The sequence below is a fragment of the Elaeis guineensis genome, chromosome 13 (assembly GCF_000442705.2).
Source record: "Elaeis guineensis isolate ETL-2024a chromosome 13, EG11, whole genome shotgun sequence".
NCBI classification, from domain to species: Eukaryota; Viridiplantae; Streptophyta; class Magnoliopsida; order Arecales; family Arecaceae; genus Elaeis; species Elaeis guineensis.
In genome coordinates, this window is record NC_026005.2 from 14,970,186 (window position 1) to 14,983,307 (window position 13,122).

General features: G+C 39.2%; 1 non-coding gene across 1 annotated transcript; it reads left to right on the forward strand.

Moving 5' to 3' along the window:
• The first annotated feature begins 11,520 nt into the window (after positions 1 to 11,520).
• LOC140853496 (small nucleolar RNA R71) lies at positions 11,521 to 11,627 on the forward strand. The gene has a single exon (XR_012136566.1). It is a non-coding gene; the product is annotated as a small nucleolar RNA R71 (small nucleolar RNA).
• The last annotated feature ends 1,495 nt before the right edge of the window (positions 11,628 to 13,122 follow it).

The window sequence follows — 13,122 nt, forward strand, 5'->3', positions numbered from 1 at the left end:
ACAGATCTTTTTTTACCGATTGCCTGTCATAATTTCTTGGAGCAAGATGGATTCACAGTGTATGAAGAGACTTGAGCAAATTTTGGCTCGTAGGAGGCAGGTTGTGGTTTCGATTGCTAAAACGGGATCTGCGGTCAGGAAAGAAGAACATGCTGCTCCTATCATCGAACCCACGGCCCAACAATTAGAAGCTGTGATGCAGGATTCTCTAGAGGAAGTTCCGACTGGTGGGGCATCGATGGAGACGGCATCGGAGATGAGCATCGAGGAATGCTTTGAAAAAGATCCGATTGAGAAAGTGTGGATGGAAGAGGCGGGCGACAACCTAGAGAAAAATCTGTCCAAGACGATAGAGACTGGACGATCTCTGGAGATGGTGACCCCTACTGGGCATTTTCTTGCATCCACTGCTCATGTCGGACTTTCAGATCTGACGCCTTGTGCTCGCTCGCAAGAGAGATCCTTTAATTTGTGGCGGAATACTTGAGGAACCTCCTACCATCAGTCAAAAGGTTGTTTCTCAATGAACAAAGGGGGGAAAAATAGTTTGTCGATGCCTTGAGATCCCTTGCTCATATGGGTCAATATCTAGCGAACCTCAATGCTCTGATGATGGAGAAAGAAGAAATCAACTTGCTGAAGTATCGATTGGAGCATCTGGAGAGGGATAACACTGAGTTGGCCAAGGAATTCAACCTTACTGAGGAGGCTCTTCAGGAAGCCCAGGAGTTGATTCTTCGTCGGGACGAAGAGTTGCAGGAGGCTGAAAGATGGATTGAGGCTCTTGAACAATAGAAGTCTAGGGCCGATAAGAAGATTGGAGACCTCGAGGGGAGGATCAAAACTCTTGAAAAATAGAGGTCTGAGGTCAAGAAAAACTATCGCCGGAGCCATGATGACCTAGAACACTTGAAGAGAACACTCAAAGCAAGAAGATTCTCCGAGTTTTGAAACTCACTCTCAAAGGAATCTCACTGGTGGTCTGTCTAAGAAGGCCAGAATCTCCGAAAGGACAAACCAAGGAGAGAGAGCTCTTCGAGGGGATGGATGTTCTGCTTCCAGGGGAGTTCAGACCTCTCTGGAGTCGCTCTCGAGAGTCCAGGAGACCGGATCAAAGGTGGAGCACCTGAAGAAGAGGTTGAAAGAGAGAAAGGCAAACTATAAGCTTCTTTGGGGCAAATTTATAGATCAAAAGATTTTACCCAAATGTGCTAAAAGCAGAAGAAAGTGGCTAGAGAGAGAAGGGGCTAAGATCATAGCCCAAGCTTGCAAAGCGACATTCTTTGCGGGATTCGAGAAGTGCAAGTCCATTGTCCAGGTGCATCTTCCTCCTAACTTCGTCAAGCATCTTCAAGCTAATTGTCTGGACAAAGATTTACAGGCAGTATTGTCGAATAGTTGGTCAAAGTTTATAATGATGTCCCATTTTTTAGATGAAGTAGACAAGATCGGTGCAGCTATTCAGATCGAAGATATTGTCGGTGCTGAGGAATACCATCTTGCAGATGACCGTCCTGACAATCCCCCTAAGAAGTGATTCATGCCCTTTTCTTTCTTTCTTTCTTTGTTTTTTTTTTTGTGATCTGAGGCCCCTGGTCTTGTGCTAGAGTCTTCACAGGAACAGATTATTCCTCTTTTTTTATGGATAAAAATCAAGCTTTTTAGTCTTTAATGTGTGCTCGACCCCTGATTGTAACTACAAAACTCGATTAGAGTAAATAGTTCAGACAAATTCTTAGCTTGGGCTACACTTTAAACAGGACACGAGCTGAGCTGAAGCTAGGATGAGAATCTGAGTTGGCTTCTACTGTCGTACAGATTTCAAAAAGATCAGAATTCGAATTGTATCTATGTGAGAGGAATTGGAGCACGTCTACATGTATTCCTTCGAAAGTGGTGCAAAATGCGATTTGCCTGCCATTGATATTAACTACCATATCGACGGCAGCAATCATGTCCATTTGCAGTCTTCACATGTCACTCGTATGCTAGTTTTCTGTCGATGCACATCTCCTGCAATTAATGTGTCAATGGGAGGTAGCTTTTGGACGTCCTGTTAAGGTCTGAGGTTATTTAAAATCTTCAGACAAAACTAAATGCGGACCTTACCAAGCTCCAATTTTCTCTTTTCACTATAAGTTCTTCTCTTCTTCATTTTTTTGTGACTTTTCTGCATGAGAGAAAGAGATGGCCACCATGGAGACTGACTTTGCGTCACTGAATTTCAAATCAAAGTTGATGGAGCGGGACATAATCTTGTTGCACGAGCAATATCAAATACCTCCCGCATTCCAACTCGAAGTCCTGAGATCGGATGATCGAGTCTGCTGTCCGTCTTTAGGGTGCATGGGCTTCTATGAGGAGTATTTTCGAGCTGGACTGAGGCTTCCTCTCTACCCCTTTTTTTGTGGCACTCCTCCATTATTTTGAGATATCGTCATGTACGATGGTGCTGAATGCATGACGGCATATCTATGGCTTCACCACGTTATGCATATTGGTTGGGATCGCATCAAATGTTACACTCTTTCATTTTCTCTTCAGCCTCAAATGGCATCCAGACTCATGCGGGTGGTGGTATGTGACTTTATGAAAGAGGAAGGATAGATTTTGCCTAATATTTTCGAGTATGCCCTTCATCGTGCATGATTGGAAGTCGAGGTTTCTCTTCATCTCGCAGACATCAGGTGAAAACTAAAATTTTTCTTTCTAGAGTGAACTTCGAGAGGCTGCACTGAAGGAACCTTCGGTGAACGAGAGCCTAGAGCAAGAGATAGAGGCTCCACGGAGTCTCAGAATTTCGAAGTTGAAAGAGCTGCTGTCAGCTCAGGCACTATTCAACATCAAAATCAACCAAGTCGCTCCTCAAGGTATGCGAGTTAGCTGTTTTGGCCTTAAATTTTCTGACTCTGTTGTCTTTTAATTTGATCGGCATGATTGCAGAGTTGGATTTTGAGAAAAGCTCGAGCCCACCAAAGAAAAAGAGGAAAACTCTGTGGAAGAGAAATGCCAAGCCCGTCATCGAGCAGAGCCTCCGTGTTAGAGTCAGAGATTCCGCACAACCATCTTTGAAGGTCGGAGAATCTGAGTCTTCTCATCCGGAAGGCCATAAGATTATGTGGGTGAGAAGCGGCTCGCCTATCACATCCGCTACTACTGGTGACTGGGTGAGCCGCGTAGATTAGAGTTTGGAGGAGGTGATTATGAGCCTACCTACTCTTTCCAGCCCTCCGATCCAACCAGCTTCACACACTATCGGATCCTCCTCGGATGGGGTACTAGCCGAGGTTATCATTGTGTCTGGAATTGTGCTAGCTAGACTGAAGCTGGAGGCCTTGGTGCTGAGGGATCCCACATTAGTGAGCGAGTTATTCTCTGAAATGCTCCTCCCTACCAATATGAATGAGCGGCTGAGTGTTTCTCAGAGGGAGACGAAGAGAAGAGCAGTGGATTGCATCATCTAAGTATATTGGGACTTTCTCATTTAGCACTTACTGCATACTTATTTATTACTTATGAGTTTTTCTTCACTTGCCAGCTTACTTATTACTTGAACGGGTATATTAAAAGCTCTCGTAAATTGATCAAAGAGGCAAAAAAATCAAGACTCAAAGTTGAGATACTTAGAAGAGCAAAAGAGAGGGCCGCAAGGGAAGTCAGAGGAGTCTCCATAAAAACCGACGCCACCAAAAAGAGAGCGAAAGATGCCGAGACAGCATCGAGGAAAGCTGTTGAGAAAAATTCTCAACTACTGGATAAGGTAGCCGAGCTCGAAGCTCAATCGAAGAAGAACACGGCCACTTGCGAGGAGAACTCTCGCCTGCAAAAAAAAAAATAAAAGAGCTGAAGGTCCGACTGGAAATGGAGGAGAAGCGGACAGCTGAGGTTGCTTCTAAAGCTGTGGAGGACTTTCGAACCTCAAAAGAATATGAGGAAGAAATAGCTGAGTACTCCGTCGATACTTATGACACCTGATGTGCAAATCTTAAAATTTATAAATAAAACCGCAAGCGCACAGTGTGCAGAGTAGCACGACCAGCGAGTACGGGTCGATCCCACAGAGACTTGGTTTAAAAATGATTTTCAAATCTATGCTCAAGCGAGCTTTAACGAAAATCGAAAATCGAAAGTTGTTTGCTAAAGATAATAAGACTAAGGATCTAGGGTTTTTGAATCCACTAGATCTAGATTAGGGAATTCTACCTAAAATTTTTCTTATTGATCCTAACGACTACTCCTCTTGTCTTTCCCAAGCATAGATTATGAAGGGACTAAGGCCCAATGATAACCCATCAAGATTCTTTACAGGGGAGTAGTAACTAGGATCCTTTAGGATTTTCTCCTCCTATGCACTGAATCAAGCAAGAACTATGAAGGGACTCTGACCCAACTGTAGTTCATCAAAAATTCTTGGCAAAAGAGGAAGAAAAAAAAATTCTAAGAAAAAGAAAGAACCCCACGTAAAACTCCTACTCATGATCTAGCTTTATCGCAAACCCTAGAAGGGATGCTTAGCTAGACATGATCTAAATCTACTTGCAAAATTTAAATGCAGAAAAATAAACTACCATAATTTCATAAATTAAACTATCCTAATTGCATAAATTTAAACTGCATAATTTAAACTAACCTAATTGCATAAAATTAAATTGCATAAATTAAACTATCCTAATTGTAAGAAAAATAAATTGCATAATGTAAAGAGATAAAATTGCATAAAAATAAGATTTTATATAAAAAAAAAATTATTACAAAAATCTCAAAGCTCGAGGCTTGAGAAGAAAGCTAAAAACCCCACTATCTAGGGTTACAAACTTGATTGGAAAGCAAGAATGATTAAAACAAGGGCCTTTGGGGGCTTTTTATAGGTATTTGGGGGTTATAAAGTTTTCAAAATTTTAGATGTGGGACTAAGAGATTTTAGAGGGCTGTTAGGGGGGTTTAGGAGCTCAAATCTCGCTCAAAAAGCACTTAAATCCATCAAGAAACCCTAGAAATTATTTCAGTCATCCGATCTTCATCTAAAGGACCCAATTCATCAAATAAATCAAGCCGGGAGCGATTTTGGGCCGTCGGATCACGATCTGGGTGAAGCGCTGCCGTTGGATCACGCTGCAGAGATGGGATCAGGTCGGATGCGTTGCGGACCGTCCGATCAAGGTGCTGGAAGATTTCGTCTGTTGGATCGCGCTGCAGAAGGATCTCGTGTTGTCCTAGTATTTATTGATTCTTGCAATTGCCTTGATCACGGTTGGATCTTGACCGGCTGCGATGGTGGCCGTCCGATGGCGCAAAAATGTGGAGCGTTGGATCTTGATCAGAGAAGATCGGACCATCGAGTGATGTGAAGTTACCAGGTTGCCCTTCGGACCTTCTTCTCTCCTCATGAGCCCTGGACCGCGCGCGTGGATCGGGCTCGCGATGCGTTACGGTGAGTCGAGACTCGCTGATTGGCTGGTTTATGATGCATCGATGGATCCATGGTCCAGGCGCCTGTTGCTGTGGACCAGGCGGCTAACCAGATCACCAAATCAATTGATTTGATCAATTTTGATCTGATTTGACTCGGGTTTGACCCAATTGAGTCTTCTTTCTTCATTCTTCAATTTCTGGATCAATTTAACTCCGTTTTGCATAAAATTTACGCCGTTGGAATCTTCTTTCCTTGTTTTTTCTATTGATGACCTCTTCTTTTGCAAAATATAATAACAAGTATCAATTTCTTAATAAAGTTAGATAATTTAGATATTAATTGATACTTTTTATGTCAATTTGTGACATAAATCACACCCCCCAACTTAATCATTGCTAGTCCCTTAGCAATGTACCAAAATAAGATCATATTCCAAAAAGATCCTTCCTTTGCAAATTAATTTAAGATCGAAATTCAAGAAGTTTTCTAGTATTACTAAGTAATGAGCTTCGAATTAGAATCGGTAGTCAGTCTACTTAGGAGCTTTCTTAGAGTACATTTAAAGTTTTATAGCACTTGTGTGAGTGATAACTAACTTAGTATTTTAGTATTAACTTGTACAGGCCAATTGTATCATTTTTCATAACTTAGTTCGATTAATTTTTTATACACCCCAGATTAAACAAAGAACTAAGGTAGCTTTCACACTGTTTTTTTTTTTTTTTTTTTTGAGCATCCTGGCCTTCCCACCATCGTTTGACACGAATCTCAACACTTGACTTAAGTGAAGAGACCCGGTTACTAGGCTTAGGGCAATCCACATTTACTCTGTGTTTTGCATTTTATTTCAGGCAGGTAGCTCTTTCCTTAAATTCAAATTTCTTCAATTGGGGTGTAGAAAAAATTATCTAATTTAAATAATACTCAAATCCTTAATTGACCTTACAATTAACACCTACTTTACCTTGTTAGTGTGCATGTGCAATTGGAAGTGCTAATAGTCTTTAAATGACCTAGGCCACCAAGAGTTTAACCAGCTAATCTTCTCCATGACTCACTACATTTATTAGCAAATACTTTCTAACTTACTCTTATTTTTTTTTAAATTTTTTTTAATATATTAAATGCAAGAAATAACTCATAGTGGAAGGAAAAGGAAATGATAACACCTGATTTTGTTCAAGCTCTCCCCCCAACTTGACCGACATTGTCCCCAATGGAGTTTATCTAATTTATTTGTCCTAAGCAAACTGAAAACAAAAAAAAAGTATTAGAAATTAAATAAGCTGGGTTGCCTCTCAGAAATGCTAAGTTTTACGTCTTTAGCCAGACCAAACCTCGAAGCAATTTAATCAGAATAAGTTGGTTCATAAAGAACCATGGCATCTTCAACAGTCTCGACAGGTAATTTCAAGAATGGTTTTAATCGTTGACCATTAACTTTAAAGATAACACCATTACTTGGGTTTTCTATCTCAACAGCTCCGTGTGAAAAGACTTTCTTTACTAAAAATGGTCCTGTCCATCTAGACCTAAGCTTTCCTGGAAACAGATGTAATCTAGAGTTATATAAGAGCACCTTTTGTCCGATATTGAAAGTTTTTCTCATAATTGATTGATCATGAAATGCTTTGGTTCGTTCCTTGTATATCCTTGCATTTTCATAGGCTTCATTTCTAAGTTCTTCTAATTCATTCAACTGAAGCTTCCTATGGTTTCCAGCGTCGTTCAAATTTGTATTTAGTTGTTTGATGGCCCACATGACTTTGTGTTCTATCTCAATAGACAAGTGACATGGTTTACCAAACACAATCCTATAAGGAGACATTCCTAGATTGGTCTTGAAAGCGGTTCGGTATGCCCAAAGTGCATCAATTAATTTCAAAGACCAATCCTTTCTATTGGCACTAACAGTTTTTTTCAGGATCCGTTTGATTTGTCGGTTTGACACTTCAACTTGCCCACTAGTTTGAGGATGATATGGTGTGGCCAATTTGTGGGTGACATTATACTTTTTCATCAATGTTGCAAAAGGTCGGTTACAAAAATGGGTTCCTCGATCACTAATGATTGCCCTAGGAATACCAAAACGGGAGAGAATATTTTCTTTAAGAAACTTAATGACCATTTTGCTATCGGGTGTTCTACATGCAATTGCTTCTACCCATTTTGAAACATAATCAACTGCTACTAGAATATATTCATTTCCAAAAGAATTTGGAAATGGTCCCATAAAATCGATCCCCCAAACATCAAAAACTTCAACTACCAAGATTGGGTTGAGTGGCATCATGTGTCGCTTGGTGATTCGACCCATTTTCTGACATTGAGCACAACTTTTACAATATTCATGAGCATCCTTAAACAAATTGGGCCAATAAAAACCACATTGAAGAACCTTAGCAGCAGTTTTCTTAGATGCGAAGTGGCCCCCACATGCTTGATCATGATAAAAAGATAAAATATTCATGACTTCGTTATCTGGGATACACCTTCTAATAATTTGATCAGGACATTGTTTAAAAAGATAAGGATCATCCCAAATGAAATACTTCACTTGGGCAAAGAATTTATATTTATCCTGCTTAGTCCAATGAGAAGGTATCTTACCTATGGCTAAATAATTTACAATATCAGCAAACTAAGGTTCAGTAGACACAGACATGAGTTGCTCATCTGGGAAAGATTCATTGATGGGTGGTTCACTAGATGGTGCGATTGAAATTCGGGACAAATGATCTGCTACAACGTTCTCAGTGTCTTTCTTGTCCCTAATTTCTAGGTCAAATTCTTGAAGGAGCAAAATCCATCTGATTAAGCGTACCTTGGCATCCTTCTTTGCTAGGAGATGTCTAATGGCTGAGTGATCGGTGTAAACAATGGTGTGGGTCCCAACCAAATAAGATCTAAATTTTTCTAAAGCAAAGACAACGGCAAGGAACTCCTTCTCAGTTGTGGTGTAGTTAAGCTGCGCATCATTTAAGGTTTTACTTGCATAATATATCACTCTAGGTAGCTTATTTATCCGTTAACCTAAGATTGCGCCCACAACATGATCGGACACATCACACATTAATTCAAATGGTTCAGACCAGACAGAAGGATGAATGATTGGAGCTGATACAAGTGCTTTTTTTAGAAATTCAAAAGATTCCAAGCACTCATGAGTAAATTCAAATTTGATATCCTTTGCCAAAAGATTAGTCAGTGGACGTGCTACTTTGCTAAAGTTGGCAATAAACCTTCTATAGAATCCAGCATGACCTAAAAATGAACGTATTTCTTTCACAGATTTAGGTGGTGGAAGACTTGCAATTAGATCTATTTTGGCCTTGTCTACTTCAATCCCCTTTTTAGAAATGACATGGCCAAGAACTATTCCCTGTTTGACCATAAACTGACATATTTTCCAGTTGAGAACTAAGTGCTTCTCCTTACATCATTTTAGAACTAATTGCAGGTGATTCAGACACTCGGAGAAGGTTAGGCCAAAAATAGAAAAGTCATCCATAAAAATTTCTAGAAATCGTTCTATCATATCTGAAAACATGCTGATCATGCATCTCTGGAAGGTTGTCGGTGCATTACATAGTCCAAAGGGCATTCGTCTATAGGCAAAAGTACCAAATGGACAGGTGAATGTAGTCTTTTCTTGATCTTTAGCGGCTATGGGGATCTGGTTGTAACCGGAGTATCCATCAAGAAAATAGTAAAACTCTTGTCCGGCTAGTCTTTCCAATATTTGATCAATAAATGGCAAAGAAAAGTGATCTTTCCTTGTCGCAGCATTCAACTTTCTATAGTCTATACAGACCCTCCATCTCGTTTGGGTCCTAGTTGGGATAAGTTCGTTTGCATCATTTTGGACCACTGTTACCCCAGATTTCTTGGGTACTACTTGAACTGGGCTTACCCAAGAGCTATCAGAAATAGGATAAATTATTCCACTATCTAGGAGTTTCAGAATCTTCTTTTTAACTACATCCTTCATAGCTGGATTAAGCCTTCTTTGGGCTTCTCTTGTTGGTTTAGCCTCTTCCTCTAAGTATATTCTATGTTGAACTATAGAAGGGCTTATTCCTTTGATATCTGCTATGGTCCAACCTATTGCTTCTTGATTTGCTTTTAGAACTGACACTAACTCCTCCTCTTGCTTGGGATCTAGGTCTGATGCAATAATTACAGGCAAAGTTTCTTTGGGTCCTAGATATGCATACTTGAGATGTTCTGGGAGGGGTTTCAGTTCTAAAATGGGTGCTTCCTCTATCGATGGTTTAGGTGATGATTTCACCATCTCAATGATTGGTTCAGTAGGAAGTGTCGAGTCCTGATTAATCTGATTTTCTTTAAGTATTTCATTGACATCCTCAGACTCATGGATTAACCAGGGGTTAGACTCTAGGTCGACTTCATCATCACTAATGTCAATGGATTCATAAATACCATCTTGGACTACATTGACATCAGCATGAGAAGAGGATTCCTGTTCTAAGTTAAAAACATTAAGCTCAATGGTCATATTCCCAAAGGATAACTTCATTAGACCATTTCAACAATTGATTTCAGCATTGGTTGTAGCGAAGAATGGTCTTCCTAAAATGACAGGTATATGTCCTTTAGGATTCACAACTGGCTCAGTCTCTAAAACAATAAAATCTACAGGAAAAATGAAATTTTTAACCTTTATCAGAACATCCTCGACCATTCCCTTAGGGATCCTGAGAGATCTATCGGCTAACTGTAATGTGATCCCAGTAGGTTGAAGTTTTTCTAATCCTAGTTGCTTATACATCGAATATGGAAAAATATTCACACTAGCTCCTAGATCTAGCAAGGCCTTTTTTATATTGGTTTCTCCAATAACACAAGAAATTGTTGGAGCTCCAGGGTCCTTATATTTAATTGGCACATGGCTAGATAGGTATGAACTGACACTTGCAGCCAAAAATATTTTCTTTGGTACATTAGTGGTCCTTTTCCTAGTGCAAAGATCTTTTAAAAATTTGGCATAAGTTGGAACCTGATGGATTATATCTAAAAGAAGAATATTAACTTGGACTTGTTTAAATACCTCTAAAATTTTATCTAAATGTTCAGATTTATTGGATTTCAGTCTGTTTGAAAAAGGAGCTCTAGGACTTTTAAGTACTGGACTAGGTAAATTTTTAATTTTTGGTGCTTGAGGTTGAAAGGTCGTAGTTTTAGAAGGTGACTCGGCAGATGAGTCCTCTATATCATCAAGTGCAACTACCTTATTGTCTATTTGTTTTCCCGATCTTAAGGTATGAATGGCATTTACACCATTAACTTGGTTTCCTTGTTGGGGTCGTGGACCATTTTGATTCCTAGGATTTGGCTCAGGTTGGCTAGGTAACCTACCATGTTCTCGTTCACTAATGGTCGAAGCCAGCTGACTTACTTGCATTTCCAGACGGGCTATAGCTTGGGTGTTATTATTTATGAGTTGACCCATGATTTGCATAAAGCTGGTATGTGTCTTCATCATGGCTTCTAGGCTTTTCTCTAAAGAGGTAATTTTCTTGTCATTATCATGGAAGCCTGGCGAGTTGTTCATCACTGGGTTGGACCTTAGATTTTGCTGATTGAAATTTGGATTGCCTACATTAGGATTCTGGGACCATGAGAAATTTGGGTGATTCCTCCAACCTGGGTTATATGTGGGTGCATAAGGATTGTTCAATGATCCTTGATAGGTGGCATTCACTTGTGCACACTCATTCGAGTAGGAACATTCTTCTAAGACATGGTCTGGTGCATTGCACCCTTTACACATGGGTGCAGATATTTGATTTACATTGGCTGGTCTCTGTAATTCTAAGGCTTCCAATCTACGTGTTAAGGTTGCAATCTTGGCCTCTGATGCTAGGGTTGGTTGAATTTGATGCATTCCTCCTCTTGAAGGTGTAGCTTTATCAGGTTCCCTAGTTGTTTCCCACTGTAAATTTTTTTCGGCTAGGTCTTCTAAGAATTGCCAAGCTTCAGTAGTTTCTTTGTCCATAAATTGGCCTTGGCACATAGACTCTAGCATGGTTCTTGAGTTTGAATCTAACCCCTCATAGATGATCTGGCATAGTCTCCAAGTTTCTATTCCATGGTGTGGGCATTGGGTCAAAAGATTCTTGAAACGATCAAAGTACTTCCAAAATGATTCACCAGCTAGTTGGTAAAATTGATTTATTTCATTCCTAATCCTAGCTGTTTTATGATGAGGAAAATATTTTTTTAAAAATATTCTCACAAAGCCCTCCCAGGTAATGACAGAATGGTTTGGCAGACTATAAAGCCACTTCTTAGCATTATCCTTAAGGGCAAAGTTGATTAATCTAAGTTTGACCTCATCCTCTGTTAATTGCAGTTTCATGGTTGCACATAATTCCTCAAATTCTCTAATAAATATATAAGCATCCTCTAATCCTGTGAATTTTGGAAGCATATTTATGATTTGAGGTTTGATTTCAAAATTGTTAGCTGTGGGTTGTGGCAACCTGATACAAGATGGTTGGATGGAGCCAACTGGATAACACAAATCCTTAAGGGTCATGGGTTGGATTGGTTCAGCCATTGGAACAACAGGAATTGACTCAATTCTAACTAGACGACCCGACACTCTTCTCCACACACGAGGTGTACGGTTCTCGATGTTTATACAAATTTTTTTTTATAAAATTTTTATGTATAAGAAAAAGAAAGAAAAGAGAAAAAGTTCTAAAGAAAAGATCCTAAGGAGTCCTAAATCTAAAGAAAAGTAACCAAATTAATTTAAATTTTAATAAATTTTTTTTTTATTTTTCAAACAAGTGAAACAATAAATTAAACTCAATCTATCCTAGGGTTAACCTAAATCTAGACAGCTCCTAACTGTTCCAAGATGACCCTTCAAGCCTTCCAAGTGGAGATTGATCAACTAGTTAGCCAAGTAAGTATAAGAGGTGGGAGGTTCACTCATCATTGCCTTTCTAGACACCAAATGAGTTGGCCAGGCCAGCAACTGAACCAATTTAACAAACCACCCTCAGGGACTTGCCTAGACACCAACTAATCAAACAACTCAAACTTGGTAGAACTCTTAGGGTTCCTTGTCCTATTGAGCTCGAATTCCTTAAGGTTGACGTCTAATTGATTTTAAGATTAAAGGTCTAGGTAATGCAATATGATGGAGATGGTTTTTGGGCTAAGGAAGGGTAATGAAATCCCCACCTTATCTTGTTAATGGGTTGATGCCCTTAGATTAATTATGAAAATGCAAATGCAAATAAACAAGATGACCAAGAATGTAAAAGATTTTAATTTAAAATTTTTTTTTATTTTGATATTTTACTTCACGATTATGAAATATCTTTTGTTTTATTTTATTTTTTATTTTTTTTTATGATTAAGTAAATACAAATGATTAGGTCTAAAAGGAAAAGTAATTAACTAAAAATAATAAAAGAGAAATTAGAAGCATACCTGAGTTTTCCAGCAATCACCAACTAAATCTAGAAACCTAAAGGAAAAAGAAAGAGAGTTATAAAGCACGAAGAACAAATGTTTGAAAATAATTTAAAATGCCAAATCCCCGACAACGGCGCCAAAAACTTGATGTGCAAATTTTAAAATTTGTAAATAAAACCGCAAGCGCACAGTGTGCAGAGTAGTACGACCAGCGAGTACGGGTCGATCCCACAGAGACTTGATTTAAAAATAAT